The sequence below is a fragment of the Nycticebus coucang genome, chromosome 7 (assembly GCF_027406575.1).
Source record: "Nycticebus coucang isolate mNycCou1 chromosome 7, mNycCou1.pri, whole genome shotgun sequence".
Classification (NCBI taxonomy): domain Eukaryota; kingdom Metazoa; phylum Chordata; class Mammalia; order Primates; family Lorisidae; genus Nycticebus; species Nycticebus coucang.
This window is the reverse complement of record NC_069786.1, coordinates 42,586,107-42,592,337: the sequence shown is the minus strand read 5'-3', so window position 1 is coordinate 42,592,337 and position 6,231 is coordinate 42,586,107. Positions and strand designations below refer to the sequence as shown.

Genomic DNA, 6,231 nt, shown 5'->3' with positions numbered 1-6,231 from the left:
CAAGTAAGAGATGAATGATATGAAGAATATAGAAAGGATATAGCAGAGCTGAAGGAACTGAAGCAGTCAAATAGGGAACTTAAAGATGCAATGGAAAGTATCAGCAACAGGTTAGACCATGCAGAAGAAAGAATTTCAGAGGTAGAAGACAAAGTTCTTGAGATAACTCAGATAGTAAGAGAGGCAGAAAAGAAGAGAGAGAAAGCAGAACATTCACTGTCAGAATTATGGGACTTTATGAAGCGTTCCAATATACGAGTTATAGGAATCCTATAAGGGGATTCAGAAGGGGAAGAAGAATGCCCCAGAGGAATGGAAGCCATACTAGAGAATATTATAAAAGAAAATTTCCCAAATATCACCAAAGATTCTGACACACTGCTTTCAGAGGGATATTGGACCCCAGGTCGCCTCAACTCTAACTGAGCTTCTCCAAGACACATTGTGATGAAACTGTCCAAAGTCAAGACAAAAGAAAAGATTCTGCAAGCTGCCAGGAGTAAGCACCAGTTGACCTACAGGGGCAAATCCATCAGATGACTGCAGACTTCTCTAATGAAACTTTCCAAGCAAGAAGACAATGGTCATCTGCCTTTAATATACTTAAACAGAACAATTTCCAGCCCAGAATTCTGTACCCTGATACGCTAAGCTTTAAAATTGATGGAGAAATCAAATCATTTACAGATACACAAACATTGAAGAAATTTGCCACAACAAGACCAGCTCTACAGTAAATACGTCATTCTTGTTTTTAATCAGGTCTGGGCCGGGTTCAAACCCGCCAGCTCCAGTGTATGTGGCTGGTGCCCCAAGGTCTCCTTTTTAAGTAACAATGCTCCAAATCAAGTGAGTTCCCTGCAGCAGCAGCAACAGCAGTGGTAGCAGCAAAGTTTATTACTTTTATAGCTTTCATACTCTGATTGAATTACTGGGTTCAGAGCTGAAGAGGGATGGTGGCCATCCCAGGCAAAATTCTATAGACTTTTGCTGTTTTCATCCAAATTTAAGTAGTTTTCATGAGTAAATGCTTCTCAGTTCATTATATGTCTTTGGTCAAATTCCAGAGTGCTGAGATGGTTGTTTTGTATATCTTCATAACTGATTCAGGGAGAGAGGATTATTCAACCTCTTTATTCTGTCATGGTGGGAGCTTGAAGTGTGCAATGTTTTCTTTTGATGACAAGATCTTCAGTGAAGCTGAGCTGTCCATATCCTTTTCATGCGAGTATAGAAGCTCACTCCATGTTCTAAAGGTCATGCACTACAACTGACAGGATATCCCAAAGTGAGTATACTCATACATTACTCATTCTTCAAGAAGCAAACAGATTTGACACTCTTCTCGTATACCTTCCTTTATTTCCTTGTGAATATTCAGTGTTCTCATTTCCGAGTACGATAACCAAGGTGCAGAACATTGTTTTCTTTTTAGCTTAAAAATTATTTATTATAGAAAAATATGGAACGCTTCACAAATTTGCGTGTCATCCTTGCGCAGGGGCCGTGCTAATCTTCTCTGTATCATTCCAATTTTTTAGTATATGTGCTGCCGAAGTGAGCACATTATTTATTTATTTTTGGCAACAACAGTAGTCATTTAGTTTTCATTTTGGAAGACTGACAATGGAAAGGCATTATCTTCCTGCTTTTTCAGTAATAAATATTAAAAAAAAAAAATATGTCTACTATTTAGTGAGTGCTTACTATGTGCCAGCTGCTTTCTTAAGCATTTCACAATAACTTTATTATTATCTGCTTTATTGAGGCTTAGAGAACATAGGTAACTTGCCCAAGGTCACTCAACCAATACATGGGTAGAGAAGGGATTGCAGCACAGGTGTGTTGGGTGAGGCTGATGCAGAGGAGCCTTTGAATAGGGCCATCTATTGAGAGCTATCAGTCAGCAGCACCTGCCCCCAGATGGCAAGACAAAATCTTTGTTCCTTAAGGGGAATCTGGGCAGCTCATTGGAGCACTCCTCACATTTTTTTCTATAATTCTTTGTTCTTTTCTTTACTCAATCAACATATAATTTTCACGTGTGAACTTTTTGTCAGGCACTGTGTAAGAGGCTGGGTATATGACTATGAAAAATTTATATCAAGTACCTGTTCTTATAATGTTTATTGCTTGGGGGAGGTTATTTGTATTTAATCTCCTTCCTTGAAGTCTCTTGTTTAATCAGAAATTGGTTTTATGTCAGTAATTCAATGCGGCCTAATTTAAGCCAATTTTAGTGTCTTATCAGAGCCTTAAGCATTCTTTTAAATTAGTGCGTGTCTTTCTTAGAATTATACTAGATTATGTTTAGAAGTTTTTACCATTTGTAAAGTCACAATTACCAGTTTAATGGACTGTGATTTAAGGCAAAGGAACCTCTGTATTAAAAAAAAAAAGCATGAAAAGTTAATAACAATTTTTGACAGAAAAAATGATAGCAGGAGTTGAATTTGTTACTTGAGATTACCCTAGCTTATGAGTATTATCCTATTATTTCTAAAAAAAGAAATAGTGTGTTCTAATTGTAATTACTTTTGATAATTTTTTTTTACCCTAGGAGGTAAATTATTAATTAGGGTGTGCATTATAAATTACTTTTTTATTAGGTGATTTCTGTCTGACAATAGTTTCTAGTTTTTTTTAATTAAACTATGTCTCTTGGATTTATTATTAATAGCTTTGAGCTCCATTAAGCGACAGGCTAATCTGATTTCTACCTTATGACTCCACACCCAACTGGAAAAATGATTCTGACCAGCTGAGATAACTAGTGAAATACGTGGGGCTGATATGAATGGCTCTGGGCAGGAAGACATTTCTAAGTGAAAGTTTCATTTTCATACTTTTTTAAACTAGGGTATTTCTCTATAGATTTTAAGCTAATTTGCCTCACTTTTCCATGTGTGTCAGAAGACATAGATGCAGTTCCTTAAAAAACTGGTCCAGGTATAACGTAAATCAGGAATGGGTCAAGAAAATTCAATGTAGAATCAACTCCAAATGATAAAATAAATCAATAAGTAGATTATCAATAATTTGCCTGTTTGTGTATAAATGAGGTACCCTAGCTAAAACTCAGTCTTCAGAATTAAAAAAAAAAAATTATAGGTGTAAATTTAAATAAACCAAAACTAACCAACAAAATCCTTCAGCAAAAAAACCACTATTAAAATACAGCTATTTAAAAATGGAAATCAGTTTTTTCTTCAGTTTATTCTTTAAGTAGCCAAATTTTTGTTTTGAGAAAACCCTTTGAAAGAAAGTGTTTTGGAGAAATATATTCATATTCCTCATATTCAATTCGTATATTATAATAGTACCCCAGAATGATCTGGAATAGCACCTGATAATCAAATCCTTTTATATTTCTACCGTGAAACCTATGTCTGTACACACTAAGTAGACAGATCGACATCATATGTAGCTGCAGTCAGGTCAGGTCAGGCTTATAGCCTAAGGAGTCAGCCCCAAACTTGGGAGAAAACATTTGGTTTTCAGAGCTCTTTGGATTAAAGAACTGAACAGAAGGGATTGTGTACCTGTATTAATGGTATATGTATTTTTTAAAACTAGTGTGAATTAGTTTCTATCATAAGAAACAAAAAGAGTCATTTATTCCCAGAAAAATATTTTGAGACTGCATCCCTTAAATAATTGAACTAACCCTGGGAGGAAAGTTGAGGCTGGTACCCTAAAGAAAAGCCCTTCTTATTCTTAGTTTGGGGACCAGGGTAGAGGTAGGGTCTATAGCCATCAAGCTGACTTCTCACTCCCTAAATGAAGCATGCTAGTTTATGTTGGTAGGTTTCTGACTCATGGGAGAGCTCTTCCAAGCAATAGATTGGCTTATGCAGCAGTAGCAGCAGCAGAACCCTCAGTAGTCTCTTAATCCCCTTCTCCTAAGTGTGATATGATAGCCAAGGAACATGGAGAAAACCAGCACATGAAAGAGAAAGCCCAAGATAAACACATACACACACACACAAAAAAACAATCTGCAGGAAACCAAGATCATTTAGGAAACAGAATAAAACTTAAAAAATACTCAGAAAAAGTCGAGAAAATATTACATGAAATAAGAGCAAACAGAAAAGTAAGAGATCATAAAGAATGAAAGTATTATTGTAAACAATTTGGTGTAAGAGCTAGAAAATGAAGCAGAGGAACTGTCTCAGAATGTAAAACCATAATAAGCAGAAATAGAAAAATATGAAAACACATGAGATAAGAGAACTTGTCAGGAGGTCCAAAGAAACCCAAACCAAAACAACCTTCACCAAAACAAACAAAGAGGGAAAATGAAGGGGAGGAAATAACCAAAGAAGAAAAAGAAAACAGTTTCCTTGGATTTGAAACGCATTTATGTTCAGCTTGCAAACGAATACTCAGTGAACCCATGGAGGCTGTGCACCAAGGAAAAAAAATAAGACCTGCCCTTTGGGAAAATATCTGCCCTTTGGGAATTCACTTGGGTGAAGTTAGACAGGCCACATTTGGTGAATTGTTAGTAATTATGTGCAGGGTGAATGATGATTACTTAATGAATGAAGAATATTCTCTAAATCATTCTGACCAAATGTTATTGGTTATGGGATGCCTAGAGAGAGCCTGCAGCAGGTCTTTTTCTACCAGGAAAAGACAAAAATGTTAGATTCACCTTCTGCTAGCATTTATTAGGGCACTTAAAAAAAAAAAAAGCTTTGAGTGCCCTCACTAAATCAATAGTACAGTGCAAAAGCAGGTTATATATACTATGTTTGTACAGTTTCATTCACTTGTAAATGCATATAAGCTTAGAAAATTATCTAGAAGAATTATATCTCATCTCTGAGTGGCAGGGTGATAAGTGGATCTTATTTTCTTCTTTATAATTGTTTATATTTTATAAAACATGTGTATTACTATGATTTGGATGTTTGTTCTCACCAAATCTTATGTCAACATTTAATCTCAGTGTGGTGGTGTTGGGAGGTGTGGCCTAGTGGCAGCCATTGACTCATGGGGGTGGTTTCCTTATGAATAGATTAGTGCCCTCTTGAGGAAGAGTGAGTTCTTCACTCTGTTATTTCTGTGAGAGGTAGGTGTTAAAAAGAGCTGGCACCACCTCTTTATTTTTTTTTTCTTCCTCTCTTGCTTGTAATCTCTGTATATGCCAGCTCCCCTTCATGTTCTTCCATGAGTGGAAGTTCCCTGAAGTCCTCACCAGAAGCAGACGCCAGCCGCATGCTTCTTGGACAGCCTGCAGACCCAAGAGCAAAATAAACCTGTTTTCTTCATGAATTGCCCAGTGTCACTTATTCTTTTATAGCAATACAAAATGAACTAATTATTAATTTTATAATAAAAATAACAAAGTTGTTTTATTTGGCAGGGGTAGGGAAGGCTTTTTATTTTTTGCATTAAATTGAACATGCTCCTGGATGGAAAAGATTGTGAAAAACTGGGAGAGTAGCTTGTGAAGGTACAAGAAATAGGGAGAACCCTCCAGGGTATTGAAAAAGCCTAGAGAGAAAGCCTTTGCTACCCCAGTGATGGCCCAAAACTTAAGAATATTCGGTATTGTATGCATCTCTATTGATTGTATTATCTATGTCAAATAGCAATGATAGAGAATTATCTTACAGTTATCCACTCAGGCTTAAGGTTTCTTTCTTTCTTTCTTTCTTTTTTTTTTTTTTTTTCAAAATGGGTATTATGTTTATAAAACAGCAAACAATTCAAACTCTAAAAGTTACTTTCCCTTACAAAAATACTATTGTGGAATATATATATATATATTTTTGAAAGCAAAGTGTGACAAAGGCGAGGGGAAGGTAGGAGAGGCACAGAAAGTCGATTTAAGAGATAATGTATTGCATTTAAAGAACTTCAATGCCATTACTTTTCATCACTTTTCAAAGAACTCTCAGCTTCCTTATTTGCATGTTTCATTGTTTTCCAGACTTTACACTGTATGCTTAAAATGCAAATGGAATAATATAAGAATAATGAGAAGTAATACTTGGAAATGTTCTGAGGAAATGTTGAAAAAAGGGCCTAGTTTTCATCTGATTGAAAGGAGGTGAGACTTGGGAGAAGTCAGACGAGATGGAATTTTATCTAAGTTCTAACCAGAAGCACATTGCCATCCTTCCTTCCCCTATGTAATGCTGAAAATTAGTTAATAGTTCTCTTTTATGACTCCCTTCCCCTTGATCCATTTCTCTCATTCCTCACATTAGGCATCTA

General features: G+C 35.9%; 1 non-coding gene across 1 annotated transcript; it reads right to left on the bottom strand.

The window, feature by feature from the left end:
• Positions 1-1,456: 1,456 nt before the first annotated feature.
• Positions 1,457-1,565, bottom strand: LOC128590952 (U6 spliceosomal RNA). Its single transcript, XR_008381411.1, has one exon. It is a non-coding gene; the product is annotated as a U6 spliceosomal RNA (small nuclear RNA).
• Positions 1,566-6,231: the final 4,666 nt, after the last annotated feature.